The sequence below is a fragment of the Anastrepha ludens genome, chromosome 3, assembly GCF_028408465.1.
Source record: "Anastrepha ludens isolate Willacy chromosome 3, idAnaLude1.1, whole genome shotgun sequence".
Lineage (NCBI taxonomy): Eukaryota > Metazoa > Arthropoda > Insecta > Diptera > Tephritidae > Anastrepha > Anastrepha ludens.
In genome coordinates, this window is record NC_071499.1 from 120003124 (window position 1) to 120018635 (window position 15512).

The 15512-nt window shown below is 30.8% G+C and overlaps 1 protein-coding gene across 1 annotated transcript in view; it reads left to right on the forward strand.

Moving 5' to 3' along the window:
• The first annotated feature begins 9890 nt into the window (after positions 1–9890).
• LOC128858914 (uncharacterized) overlaps positions 9891–15512 on the forward strand; it is a 109365-nt gene continuing 103743 nt past the window's right edge. The window contains exon 1 of the mRNA XM_054095491.1: positions 9891–10571. The gene's annotated coding sequence lies outside the window, so the exon portion shown is untranslated. The remainder of the gene's footprint in view (positions 10572–15512) is intronic.

A 15512-nucleotide genomic window follows, 5' to 3' on the forward strand; every position in this document is an offset into this window, starting at 1 on the left:
TTAGTTTTGATAGAGATTGTCCCTGAAAATATTCGTTTGAGGTTGCCACTTATAATTTAATTATTCAAAATTACAATATTTTAAACTTTAATCCATAAAATCAGCAAGAATAGGGTTGCCACCTTATTTTAGTGCTTAAGTGAATAACATTTTCTTTAATTTAAAATCGAAGTAAAATATTCTAAATGATATATTTAAATTATTTTTCATACGAGTTGCCGCCTAACTGAAAATTTTAATTTTTGATTGAATTATTAATTTAAAAAGGTACCAACGAAAAATGTTAAAAAGCTTATTCTTCATTGGAATTATCCCTGAGAATATTCGCGTGAGGTTGCCACCTATTATTTAATTATTGAAAATTATTTAAAAATTAAATGAAATATTACGAGAGGCATTTTAAATAGCTTTAATCCATAAAAAAATGAGAATAGGGTTGCCACCTTATTTAAAACAGCTTTAGTGAATAACATTTTCTTTAAATTAAAAACGAAATATAATATTATAAACGAAATATAAAAGAACATTTTTATATAATTATTATTGCCACCTAATTTGCGTTATAAATTTTTAATTGAATTAATTATTTCAAAAAGTAACAGCGATAGATGTCAAAAAATCTGAATCTTGGTACAGATTAGCTGTGAGAATATTCATATGAGGTTGCCACCTATTACGTAACTCTTAAAAATTATTTAAAAACTGAATAAAATATTACGAGAGGTATTTTAGATAATTTTAACCCATAAAAATGTTAAAATAGGGTTGCCATCTAATTGAACTGTATATTTCACTAGTGCGAAATATGATTGACGTACTTTGCCATTTGCAAAAATTATGAACCTTCCAATGGGATGATTATTTTTGCTCCACTTTATACAGTACACCAGCCACCATAAAAAAATTGATACTGCTTTTTCAACGGAGTTATTATATTTTAAAACTTCATCCAAAATATTTCGGAAAAATATTGACTTTAAAATGAGCAGGAAAATAGCGACCTTTCTCCTAAAACTCAGCAGAAAGGACCTGAGAGTACTGGTGAGTGTAATCACAGGGCACAACGCCTGGGATCAGCATATGGTCGCCATGGGAGTCATCGACAGCCCGATATGCCTATCCTGTCCTGAGGATGACCATAGTGCAGAGTATTTTCTTTGTAGCTGTCCGGCGTTTTCCATAATCAGACTTAGGATATACTGAGTATGGATAAAGGTCATACGAATCCAAGAGATTTGTGTAAGAGTGACCTCAAACTTATTTATCCGTCTTACCATCCTTATTTTATCTTTCCTATCTCTATTCTTTCTACTGAAATCTATCAAGGTATAGTACAATGGCCTCCTGACTGAACGCTTGGGCTTGTTTAACTCCCCACAAATCTAATCTAATCGAATCTCCAAAAATCTGGTTATTCTGATTCCGTCGACAAAATTTGTAAACAGTTTTATGCACACGTTTTAAGCTTAAACACTTCTAACACTGAGGTAATCTTTTTGAAATTTTTTTTAACTAATTTCTTTTTTATAAAAAATTAAATTTTTCGAGAGACATACCTTCAAATCTATCCGGCTTATGTTAATTTTAATATTTTTCCAAAACACTTGACAGTTGTCTTAAATTATAATATATTTTGTAATTCCAGTGGAAAAGATGAAACTTTTTTAGGTAGCACACCCAAGTATGCATACTGAGACCCACTGGCTACTCAAAAACGGTTCTAACGATTTAGGTAAAATTTTTAATATAATTTTTTTATTGCAATATTTATAGTCAACCTGATACTATTCCTTAAATAAAAAAATAAATTACATTACTTTTCAAACGAAATAGCAGCGAGAACATAATCCATCTAGTCAACGAACAAAAGAAGAAAAGAACTAAAAGATTTCATTTGGTTCGAAAGATTGAATTAGTAACAAACAAAATTGTGCCCGATAAGTGGCCAAACAATAAATATCAATAAAATATTTATTTAGCAAAATGAGCGAGAACTTTTATCTGCTACGATATACATACATACATGTATACAATAGTTATAACGGCACTGCGACACAGAAGCGCAAAAGAGCTTTTCTTTGCTGCTCAAGTAGTGAAAATTACTCATTAGCTACAGTAAAAGCTGAAATGATGCTTAGCTCTTTAAATATTTAGGTAAACAACATATTCGGCGAACACAAAGAGCGTGAATGGCAATAGCAGCGACAACAAAAACACCAGCTGTAATAACAATAAAAGCGACAAACTATTGAACACTGAATGCCGCAAACTTGTTTGCAATGATGATGACTAAAATTATTTGCATAAATTTATGTGCAAAAGTCAGTGAAAATGCGGAGAGAGAACGAAAAAAAGAAATGGAATAAAAAAATCATCACCGGTGCTGGTGGGTGTTGAAGCAGAAAAAGTTGAAAAGAAAGTCGTCATAGACGAAGAATTTTAGTTTGCCACTAGTTGCAGAATTGGTACAAGTCAAATAAATAAATAAAAGGCTATTAAAATTCATTAGAAGTCGAATGATAATAAAGTAAGTGTTGCTGAAAACGATGCATGCGTGAATGGTGATGGTGCACTCGTACTCGTACATACATACACACATACATATATGGAGTGTAGTTGAGGAAAGGAGTTCTGTGGCTGCTCTAATGTAGTTTTAATGTATGTTAATGTAAACACAAAGTGACAGACAGACAGACAGACAGTCGAATTCCAAAGGAAAGGGTGGCAATGTATGCGAAATAAAGTTGACAGACAATTTTGTAAGGAGATACTTGGGCGCTTGTGTGGAAAGAAATTGAAAAATAGCGGAATGACGCCAAATGCTATACAGTCTAAGTGCGGCCAAGGAAGTTGAACAGTTTCAGTAATGGGTGGGAGAGTGAAATTTTAACTTAACGGAAACATTAAAATGAGCCCTAGCGCAGTACAATTTAACAGAAAATAGTATAAGTTTAAAATAACTTCAGCAGCGCAGCGTCAATACATTCAAGGCCACTGAAAATAATGAAGTACTGGGAAATAAAAAAAATACCCCAGAGTAAATTCAGCGTTAAATTGCCAATATCTTAGGCATCTCTTTTTAATGAGTACCCGATATTTTCTATGCCGAATTATTGAATTTTTATTGACGAACGTGGCATTTCGTGTTGGAAAGCTGTTCGGAAAGAATCGGAAAAAATCTTCTTGAAAATCATTGCAGCGGAAGTACAAAACTATTGAAAGAATATTGAAATAAAACGCTATTTCATACTAAACGAGCAGGAATAAAGTGATGCTCTGGAATTTGTTCATATTTTGAGTAATTGCATTTCCACTAAGCTTGAAAATGTGCACAAAATTTTTTCCTTTTTGTAATTATTAGCTATCGGCTTCTAAATAATATTTTTTTTAAATTGTATTTTTAATGTTTATTTAAACACTTTTCTCTAAATAACAAGTCTAGGCATATATGTATGTGGTACGTGGTAATATACGAGGTACGTCCAAAAATAAAATGAACGTTCATTTTTCTCCAAAAATATTTATTTATTCATCAATTTCTATTTTATCTCCTTCAAAGAAGTCCCCCTCAGATATAATACACTTCTGCCAGTGTTTTTTGCAATCCTCCAAGCAGTACTGATATTAACTTTTTGGTATGTTCCTGAGCTCTTTCAACAATTCGGTGCTTTCAAGAGTCTCTTCATTCTTGGGAGCAAGAAAAAGTCGCAGGGACTAAATCTGAATACGGTGGCTGAGGCATGATAACGGTTTTTTTTTGCCAAATAATCTCTCACAAGCACATCATTATCATGATGTAAAAGCCATGAATTTTTTTCCACAATTCCGGGCGTTTTCTTGGTTTTGCTTCTCGCAAACGGCGCATAACTCTTTATTTACTGCACGACCTTTTGGTAAGAACTTCGGATGCCCCACACAATGGTAATCGAAGAAAACAGTGAACAACATTTGAACATTTGATCGAGCTTGGCGTGTTTTTTTTTTTGTTTGTCTTGGCTTTCCTGGATTCTTCCATTGGAACGATTGGGCTTTGACTTCGATGTCATAACCATATACCCATGATTCGACACCAATTATAACCCTTTTTAAGCAAATCTGAATCAACGTTGACGTCATTCAATAATTCCTGAGCGATGGTCATGCGACGTTGTTAGCTAGTCAGCTCACAATCACGATAAATATAATGAACAAATACTCGATGTTACCAACCTGCGCAGGACTGGCTGCAATGTGATTACATTATTCAAACAGTAGTTAAAAGATTTTCTAATATTTGTCTACGTTTTTGTGGTTTTTCCCCTCACTTGGCATTCTCCAGTGATTTACTGACGCCTCTCTCTTATATACTTACCGAAAATGTGCCAATTCACTAATGACTACTTTCAGTGACAATTTTTTGCATGAATTGCTAAAATGTGGCAGTATCAACAATGCATATTTTTCCACTGCTTTTTTCTAGCATAACAATTTTTTTTCCAAAACTTTTGTATTCCGGTTTTTCATTCAACTTTTTTCTTTAAGTTTCTTAACCCAACTACCACTTTGTCACCTGCTCTCTCCTTCATTTGTCTGCCATGTGTGCAGATATATGACTTGGAATAGGAATTTTGTGCAAACGATTAGAAGAGCGTGTGAATTGTTGTAGTGGCAAAGAAATGAGATTTTTAGCACGCGCTTACTATGGAAAGTGGTCACCGAAAAGAAAACAGCTTAAATATAATATGTGAAAAAATTTAAAAAATAATAGAAAATTAATAAAATGCCAGGAAAAAAAAAATTATATTAAATATAAGAAGAGCGAAAAAGTGTTATAGCACGGGATTTTAGTATTAGCGTAGGCGAAATAGGTGCACATAAAGAGGCACATGTTATTATAAGGCAGGTCAAGTAGAATTTTCAGGCAAGATGGTCACAATCAGTCGCCAGATTCATTAAAGAACATTCATATAATACAATAATTCCACAATTTATCCATAGCTTAATCTGCCAGAAGGGCATAAATAATATTGTAGAACAGATTGGGTTCCTTAGGTTCAAGCTGTTACGACCTTAGCCAACCGACATATATTTCGTCTTTGTTTTTTCATATATGTATGTTAAATAAATCAATTTTTTTTTGTATGATAGAATATTTCTTTTGACTTTTAAGCGCTCTATTACTTGTCTGTTTGTATACTGCAGCTGTCTAGTTCACAAGTGTCAAATATGACTGAGGTTCGATGCTATTTGCAAAAGTTATAAATCTTCCGATAGGGTGATGAATTTTGCGCCACTTTATGTAAATGTATGTATGTTCATAAGAAAGGCCCAAAAAAGAAATTGTTTTCTTGTGTTAAGCTGTAAATTTGATCTATGTTCAGAAAAATTAGACACTTATTGATTTTTGCTTTCTTTGTTTTTTATATTTACTCGCGTCCCCAGCGCTTCCAAAATTATCACTGAGGTTTTGTGGCAAAATTCACTTTTCCGCACATTTGATATAAAATGCTTACAGATCGATTTATTTTAATTTCTGCCTTTAATTTCACTTCATAAATATCTGGAAAATTATTCCCAATGGTTTATATTCAAAAGAAAAGAGTTTAACTATTTTTATAGGGTCTCTAAAAACCACCTAAAACTCAAAAATGACATTTGTAAGTATTTTACCGGCTCAAGCTCACAGGCTTTTGAGGCAGCATTCTTTAATATTTGAGGCCCTTTGCTCCAGTGGAAAATAAAGGCAACGATGATGATGATGATACTTTATCAATTCCAGTTAAAATGGCAAAATATACAGTGAATTTCATAAATGTAGCACTGGGACTTATTGGCAAGTCTCGATAATTTATTTGTATCAGATTGAATTTTTAAATTTTTATATGAAAATAACGTTGATTTTTCTTCAAAAACCGTATAAATTCTAGTTTCAAACTTTTGCAAATTAAGAAAAAAATTCAATAAATTTTTATCAAAACTTCAAATTTTTATCATAATTTTAAATTTTTTATCAAAACTTAAAATTTTTATCAAAATTTATAATTTTTTATCATAATTTCAAATTTTTATCATAATTTCAAATTTTTATCATAATTTCCATTTTTTATCATAATTTCAAATTTTTATCAAAGTTTCAATTTTTTATCATAATTTCAAATTTTTATCATAATTTCAAATTTTTATCCTAATTCTAATTTTTTATCATAATTTAAAATTTTTATCAAAATTTTTAAATTTTTGTCAAAATTTCATATATGTATCAAAATTTCAAATTTTTATCAAAATTTCAAATTTTTAATATAATTTTAATTTTTTATCATAATTTAAAATTTTTATCAAAATTTAAAATTTTTATCAAAATTCAAATTTTTGTAAAATTTTTATCATAATTTAAAATTTTTATCAAAATTTCAAGTTTATATCATACTTTCAAATTCTTATCATAATTTTTTTAATCAGATTTTTTTTTTTCAATTTCTAGTATACAGGGGTATATTTAATTGAATTTTGTTATAATAAAGAGCAACCTTGAAGTGATTAAAAAATCGCATTCATTTTTAATAATTTTCCTCTAAATTTTTTCCTACATATGAAAAAATGTCAACCATTCGTGATATGAAAAAAAAGCATTAGACTTTCAGCAATTTGGCAAAAATTAACACTTCAAACCTACTTTTTACACAAAAATTCAATGAATTAAAACTCTGCATACTTAATTTTTTTTTTAATTCTGATTGAAATGCTTGGTTTTTTAGGAAAATTTTTGAAATTTTTTTATAAGTATACAAGTGGCACCAAAATTGTAGCAAGAAAACCTTAAAAAGTATAAAACTACGAGGGCGGGTCAATAAGTCCGTGACTTTTTGTATTTCTGACCTCTTTACTGAAAAAGAAATACTTCTCCTGTCAACAGGCATCTGTCAGTTGACTCCTGTCAAAATTTGAACGTGCTGCGTCGGTTAGTTTGTGTTTTACAGCTACCTTTATCAGACTACCCAGTAATTCACAGTCGACCACAAACGCAATCGTATAACAACTTCACAGGAAGGTTTGGCGTTGTTTAATCGCAATATAGAGGAGTTTTTGCGCCGTTTTGCAACCGTGGACGAAACATTGATCCATCACCACACACCAGAGGCCAAACAACAGTCGAAACAGTTGGTTTCTAAGGGTGAATCGGCTTAATAAGCACACGGAATTCAGATTTTTCCATTTTCTCCTCAAATTACTGGGTAGTCTGATAAAGGTAGCTGTAAAATACAAACTAACTGACGCAGCACGTTCAAATTTTGACAGGAGTCAACTGACAGATGCCTGGTTTTCAGTAAAGAGGTCAGAAATACAAAAAGTCACGGACTTATTGACCTTATTGCTTCCCCTAACATTTATAGTAAATATTTCCCACGAGAGGAACTGGCAAAAAAAGGCGTTCTCAAAAATTACAATAATTGCAGCGGGATCTGCATTTTACCCACAATTTCAAAAACAGTAACCAGAAGCATACTGAACCGTCTTAAAAATCACCTTGAACGAACTAGACAAGTTTTCATGTCGATTTTTCATGTGTATGACTGCGCATCATTATTGAGCATGCACTGAATTTTAAGTGAAAACTACACCTCTTGTTCAGAGACTTCGAAAAAGCCTTTGATGCGTCAAGCATGAATGCATATGGGCAGCTTTGCGGAGAAAAAGTGTCTCAGTAAAACTAGTAGCTCTTACTAAAGAAAACTACCACAGAGCAAACTGCCGAGTGCTCCACAAAGGTGAGAGTGGATTGCGTCACGGATGTATCCTATCACTAATTCTTTTTCTTCGGGTTATCTGTTGGAGATCCTCGTGGCACTCAAATGGAAGATTGGCAACACCCTGCTGAGATACCTGGCCTATGTCGATGACATCTGCTTATTGTTACCAAAACTTTCTGATCTTAAGACTATTACAACGACCGTGCATCAACAATTTCATTCAAACCGAATCCAAAATGGTGGCTCTCGGCTTATCATGGAGCGAATTAAGGGTTATAGCGCAAAACTGTATCTGATTGAGGTCTGACGCCCTATGCTTCACAAGGACTGTTGTTATAACAGCAACGGCCCTTAATTAATAACCCTCAAAAATAAAAGCCTATACAGCCATGTGTATGTATGTTAGGAATGAGGAGGTATAACAGACCACGTGTTGATCAGTGTAGTTATAATGGCCTAGTGTTAAAAATATTAATAATAATTTTAATTCTTAATAATAGTAATGGACAGAGTCGATGTAGTCGGAAAAGGACTTGAGTGCGACCAGTTTGGAAATGAATAAGCGGGCTCATATTAGTTTGCTCTTTTATTTCGCATAATAATTTACAAATAATTTTGCAAGAACTCACAAGAAATAAAATCTTTACACGCCCCTCACCTTGTTCAAAGAAGTTCGCCCCTTAAGTCGTTCGTTTGGGTGAACGACAATTGCACAGACGCGACCTTAGAAAATTGGCAGGCAGTTTAAGAAATAAATATTTATTAAAATAGAAATATAACACATACACACACCCATGTATGCGTGTATGTTTGCTTATGCGTTAACTGAGGCGAACCGCCAAATGCATGTGTTGCCAACAATAATCCCCAGCAACAAATGCCATCTGCAATGCCGCTGCCACAACATTTATAACTACCTGCATGCCATTACTATGAAAATTATTCGGCTCACAACAGCTAAAAATGCTGTTAACTCGCAACCGGTTCGCTTAGCAGTACTCTCCACTCGTTAGCTTTGCGCGCTGTTAAACCAATCGCAGCTATGCGGCATGCAACATTTTACGATTTAGTGGAGGACACATTGGAGTAACCTTGATCTTGTCAGCATAGCACATTGAAGGCTTTTGCATGCGAAGGTGAGACCAGTTGAGAAAAGTTCAGTGCTGCTCCTGGTTCAAGTTCAATGCTGTGAGTGCAACGGTGAGTTGTTGTGTGGAGAATTGGAGTAGAGTGAGCTTAGTTGAGCGCGAGAGAAGCAGCGCGAGTGTGCAAGTACTAGTTTTTGCGCTACTCATCGTGCTCAGCAGCGCCATACTCCAAGTCTACAAATCGTTAGGTGGCTTGTTTTTTCAACTGAGTAGCGCGCCTTTCTAATGCTGACAAGCATTTGCTGTGCAGTTGCGGTGGCGCATGCGTTTGAATTGCACGCGCTCAATGTGACTCTCTTACCGCTACTCTACTCTCATACGCTCCACTAACAGTTTCTACTCTATACAAACACGCTCTGCTCAAGCAGATCACGCGCGCTCTACTCTGCTTTTCTAACTTTTCATTGTAGGCACAAGCGCTGCTATTCTCGTCTGCTCAGCTTGCGCTAAACGCTTATTTCTTCCCATGGCTATGTGTAGATGCCTGCAAGTGGCTACAGCAGCGTCCGCAATTTCTTCAGCCTCAATCGTCTGCTAACTTTCTTGTGGCAATCAAATTGTTTCTCTCATCGTTGCCATTGGAGAGTTGGGCGCTCTGTTTGGGGCGGTATTGAGCGCTTTGTGTTTGGCTGCTTGCGGTTAGCCATTCTTAAGCTACCGCTTTTGCCAACTTCTCAACTGCTTTCTCCTTACTAAGCAAGAAGCGGCGTTACAAAAACAACATATCTTCTTCTTTGTTATCTTCAGCGTTGCTCTCTACTTGGCTTTTTTCGATTTGTGTATTTTTTGTTTTTGTTTTTTTGTTTCCTTGGCTACTTGGCTCAGTTACTATTTTGGGGCAACTCACTTGCTGCTGGCTGACTGGCTTCGTGTCGTCGTTGGAGACCTTTGAAGAAAGCATAAAAGAGGCAAATTTACAGGTTCAAAGTCATTGCCCATGATGCAATTGATGTGGTAACAACGCTCGAAACGTTCGCTGCAAGTCCACACATAGTTTTTTTTTGTATAAGAAAAACTCTTTAAAAAAAGTGTAAATTAAAAAATTTCAATATTTAACGCATATTTCAAAGAGCCGCCGCCGTTGTTTTGCTTTTGAAATAAAAAAAAAAAAAGTAATTACTAACTATTTCTTTTGTGTTGTGCATGCGCGCTTATGTGGCAAATCGTAACCAAATGCGAAATCTGGCGTGAAACATAAAATACTCTGGTACTCGTAGCTGTGTCTGCAATCCTTTGACGTGTTTTCGAAACTTATACATACCGATCCATATATATACGTGCTATGCAATAATATTTGCTTTGCAAATATAAATCTGTGCAATATAAAACGTGTCGAAAGCAAGTAAAAACAAAAAACAAATAAAAAACGGGCAGTCCCTACCATTTGGGAAAGAAATAAATAACTGAAAATAAGTGCTGCATCCTTGCAAAAGAAGCCATTACGAAGCAAATATTTAGCCAGAAAAATAACTAACTAAAATTCCTTGAATATTGTATTCAAACAACTAACAGTGCTTAAAAATATCAGAAAAAAGTGATTTGAAATTTTTTGAAAAAAATTTTCAACTTACTTCAAATTTGTGGAAGCTGTATAATTTCGAAAAATTTTGAATATTAAAAACCCCCATATTGCTGGATATTTATTATATTTGGATACAACTAGCGGTCGTGCATTTTGACAAAAAAGTGCGAAAAGGTATGTTAAGAATTTATAAAAATATAAATAAGCATTTGAGGAAATATGCAAGAAGGATATGGCGGAGCACATAGAGCGCGAGATTCTGTTAATAAGCCACAGGTGAAAAAACCTTAGTAAAAAAATTTCAAATTTTTGTTCTTAATACCAGCTTATCCCTCAGTGACTAAGTAGCGACTGTGTGCTATAAAAAAACATCCATTCGAGGTAGCTCCTTGCATCCAGTACAAAAAAATTACTAAGAAGCAGACTGGGATATTTGCAAGCCAGCAGATTTCTTTCTCAGAGCAATATCATAAATGGAAAAAGAACAAAAAAAAAAAACACATAAAATTAAAGGAAAAGCGAAATCCTATTGAAATTTTTTTTTAAACCAAACTAATGTCAAATTTAAAATGAATATTTTTTTTGGATTAACCAATTACTCAACTTTGAAACACAGACGGGAAAATCCACATAAAATATTTATAAAAAAATTTCAAATAACAAATTTTTTTTTTAAATAAAGACAAATTAAAAAAAACCATTTTAATGGAAATGTTTGTTAAACTGATGCCCAATTACAAAAATAAAAAAATTTTAAGATGAATGAAATATTGAACTTTTAACATAGATGAAGGAAAATCAAATATTTTATGAATAAAACGAAAATTTTCAATTTTTTTAATGAAAAATTTTTTTTTTAAACATGAATAATTTTTCTAATAAAAACTGAGTAAATAAAACATTGAGTTTTAAATCTTTATTAAAATAAAGTTGCATTTTAAACAAATAAAGTTCTGGTAAAACTGAATGAGTTACTCTGTTTTACAAAATGGAAAAAGTACCTACCAAATAGTATGGAAACTATAAATAAAAAAAATATATAAAATAAAGTCAAATTAAAAAAGTAAAGTATTATTATTAAAATGAATAACTGTTGAAAATAATATAAATTGGGAAATAATGAAAAAAAAATCAAATTCAAAGAAAAGAAAACTATGATATCAAAAATTTTAAAAATCAAAATAAAAACTTGAAAATAAAGATATATAAAGGTATTTGGTATATAAAGTTTGTTGCAATAAAAAAAAAGAAAAAAAAAATTTTTTATGAATTTTGTTTAGATAAAGCCACATTTTAAAGAAATAAAATGTTTTAAAAGCTTAATAAGCCATTCAGCTTTAAAATGGAAGAAAAACTCCATAACCTAGATTTTTAAAATAAAAATAAAAAACAACAAAAATATATTTAAAATAAAGACAACTTAAATATTTATTAAACTTAGTAAAATTAACAAATTTGAAACTTTTATTTGCTATTAAATGCTTCAAGAGCTCAGTGGTATTATTCTGTAGAAAGGAAGTTGAAATCAAATGTTTAGAATAAAAATAAAGATTTGAAAATAAAATATTACAATAAATACAGTATTTGTTAAAATGCTTCGAATTAAAATAAGAGCTTCTTTTAATTTTGCAAAATTTTTATTTTTTTATTTATTTATTTTTTGTTTTTGAATTAAAATAGAAACTTTCTTTAATTTCGTTAAAATTTTAATTTATTTTTTATTAACGATTCTTATTCATTTTATAGAAGCGTTGTCAAATTGCGCCTAGTATATATAAAATGATACTTATTAGTATAAGAAGCAACTTTCTCATGAAGCTACATTTTAAACAAATAAAATGGAAATAAAAAAAATCTATTTCAATTAAAACGAAATTAAATATTGTGTTTGTTACTATAAATAAAATTAAAAAATGTTCTTTAAATCTCAATACTGTTTGAACTTGTGACACTTTATATAAAAGTTTTATAGATCACTCAGCTTTAAAAAAAAAGTAAAAAATCACATCGAATATCAAGAAAATCATCAATCAGATAAATAAATATTATACAATATAATAATATAAAACCTAACAAAACATAAAATAAAATAAAACCATAAATAATAACAAGCAAGGGAAAGTTAATAATAAATATATAAATAATATCCAAATTTTATAAAATGTAATAAAGAAACGATATCAAATATTTTGAAAATCAAAAAATAAATAAATAAGCGAGAACTAAAAAACTTTAAAACAATAAATTTAATATATTCTGGAATCATAGCACCACTAGATTGGCCAGGGGTGTCCGATTTGCGAACTCGCCTGCTATATTATTATTTTTTTTTTTAATACTTTTGCTCCATAATTAAGCCCCACGAGTAGGAAGGGAAAGAGATATGCTATGCCAGAGCCCTCAGCAGCACAGTAAGTCTAACTGAAGAGGACAGATATCAGTGAGGTCCACTAGATTTAGCTACTCGAAGTACATGTGCTATCCCGCATTGGGTAATGGATATTAAGGGATGGCATCATGTACTCATATTAGTCTGTTATTTTCAGGCTGACTTCTTCAACATGAGTAGCTTTGATGTCATGCTTAAGCATACCGATGGTACAGCTCAGCCCTTCTTAGATGCACGCAAGACTAACCACCAATTGGCAAGGTTTAGGTATGAAGTAAGGGATATATTCTTTAAACTACAATAAAATCTGAAACAATTAAAATGCATATTGAAAAGTTAGGAAACCAAAAGATTCGAAAAAAATAAAATACCGACTCTTTTAACGCAAAACAAGTTGTTAAAAATTTCATATCTTTTCATTTTTATAAGTTTGTATGTGCAGACATTACGTCTAATTACAATAATATAGTACATGGTGCGAATTGCAATAAATAAATACATGGAGCATATAATCCCATCAAAATGAATAATTTTATTTGAAATACAATTTTTAATAAATTATAAAAAAATTAATAAATACAAATAATAAGAAAGTTGTAAGTTGTAAGTTACGAAAATATATTTCAATTAAATAAATAATACAATAACAAAAACAATATTTTCAATTAAAAAAAAATTTTTTGAATTTTATTTTAATGTATTGATAATAATTCTTCAAAAACATATTTAAAAATCAAAATTTTAAAAGTATATTTCGAAAATATCTTTTTAATTTTTTTTACATATGAAAATAACAGCAGATAATCGCATCAAAGTTAAAATTTTTGTTTGAAATATTAATTTAAAAAAAACGTGAGAATATTAAAAATACACTTAAGTTAAATAAAAATAATAAATATTTTTGAAAAATATTTTAAAATATATGCAACGAAAATTTTTTCAAAATGGGTTAATTCCAGCACATAATGTTATCAAAATTTAAAAATTTATGGAAAATATAGTTTAAAAAAAAAATTGTTAAAATTAAACACAAACATTTAAATTGAGTAAAGAATAATTACTAAAAAAGAAAAAATATTTGCCAAAAATATATTTAAAAAATACTTTTATTTTTGAGTATTTTCATTCACGTAATATTTCCAACAAAAGTTCCTTGAAATTAAATAAATAAAAAAACAATTTTTATTTAAAAAAAAATAGCACCAAATGGCAATGTGTATTTTAACGCATTCTAGCACATTCATAAAATAAATAATGTCCTTAAACCTATAGCCAAGTATATTGCCCATTAGGGCCAAACCGAAGTAGTTAACCGCATTCTTCCTATGCAAAATAGTGTGTTTGTGAGCTGTCTTATAACTGCCCTTTCCCCAGATTAAGCCTAAAAATCAGCCTTAGAACAGCTCTTTCGTGGACAACTGTGAACCAGTAAATCACAAATTATGAATAAATTAAAATATGTTAGATCTCTTCTTTCCCTAATTGCATTACAGTTCCGTTGAAGTTCTTCAGAAAAACTGTTGTAAATACTTTTGATTTTATACAAACCGTATCATGCCTGCTGTCAGCAATTATCTGCCAGTTTATCCAGCGCTTCCCCCATTTATGCGCATATTTTCATTTTTATATTTCTTTGGAAGCGCATGCACACTCATTGAGCTGGCTAATTTAATTATAATGCCTTCATTTAATTATATGTATGTGTATGTGTATGTAGATATAGATGTGTATGTATGTAAGTATGTAAGTACTAAAAACTTCATACAGGCAATTCGCTAGCGCAATGGGCAACAATTAGAAACGCTAGGCGCATAATTCCCTGGAAACTGCCACCAGAGGGCAAATGAAAAGAAAGAAAATCATTTGTAGTTGTAATTGATATTTGAACCAGAGGAAAATTAAATAAGAATAATTTAGAAACTTATATGTATATGCTTATATGACTCAACATGAAGATAGAAGAAATTGCATAGCTGTTGCCTATCTACCTTTTTTATGCTTCGTATGCTCCATAGTATGGAAAATGTAGCAAAAGTGATTTGAGGAGCCCAGCACTTTGATGACTTATATATAATTTTTTACTTGTTGGGGCCCTTTGCTCCTTAAAGAAACGAACCGATATGAACTTATACATATATATTAACAATTTTTTCTAATTTTTTATATTCGAAGCCTTAAGCACATTTATTATTCATTTTTAATTTACTGTTTATTTATTTTCAAATTCAAAACCCGAGATTTTTAATCAAAATTTGAGTACGAATTATATTCAAGTTTAAGAAATACCAAAACAAAAAAAAATAATTTTGATTCTAACTTATTTCTCTGTTTTCTAATGCTTAAATTTGAATTTTGTGATGCGTTTGGTTTCTTATTTTTTGCAAAGAATGCGTGTTAAGCACAATATTTAAAAGAAATTTAATTCTAGATATAAAAAAAAAATACTTCAAAATTTTTACCTAAAAATTTATTTTTTTTAATATTTTTTAGCTGCGTGTTAAGCACAATATTTAAAAGAAATTTAATTCTAGATATAAAAAAAAATACTTCAAAATTTTTACCTAAAAATTTATTTTTTTTAATATTTTTTAGCTGTCGAAAATGTGATCAAATATAGGTAGTTTAATTTGTTCTCTGAGTGAAATTTTGATGACTATAAAAGTTAAAAAACAAAAATATTTTAAACAAATTTTATTTTTATTATATGAAGTTTTCTCTTTCAGAAA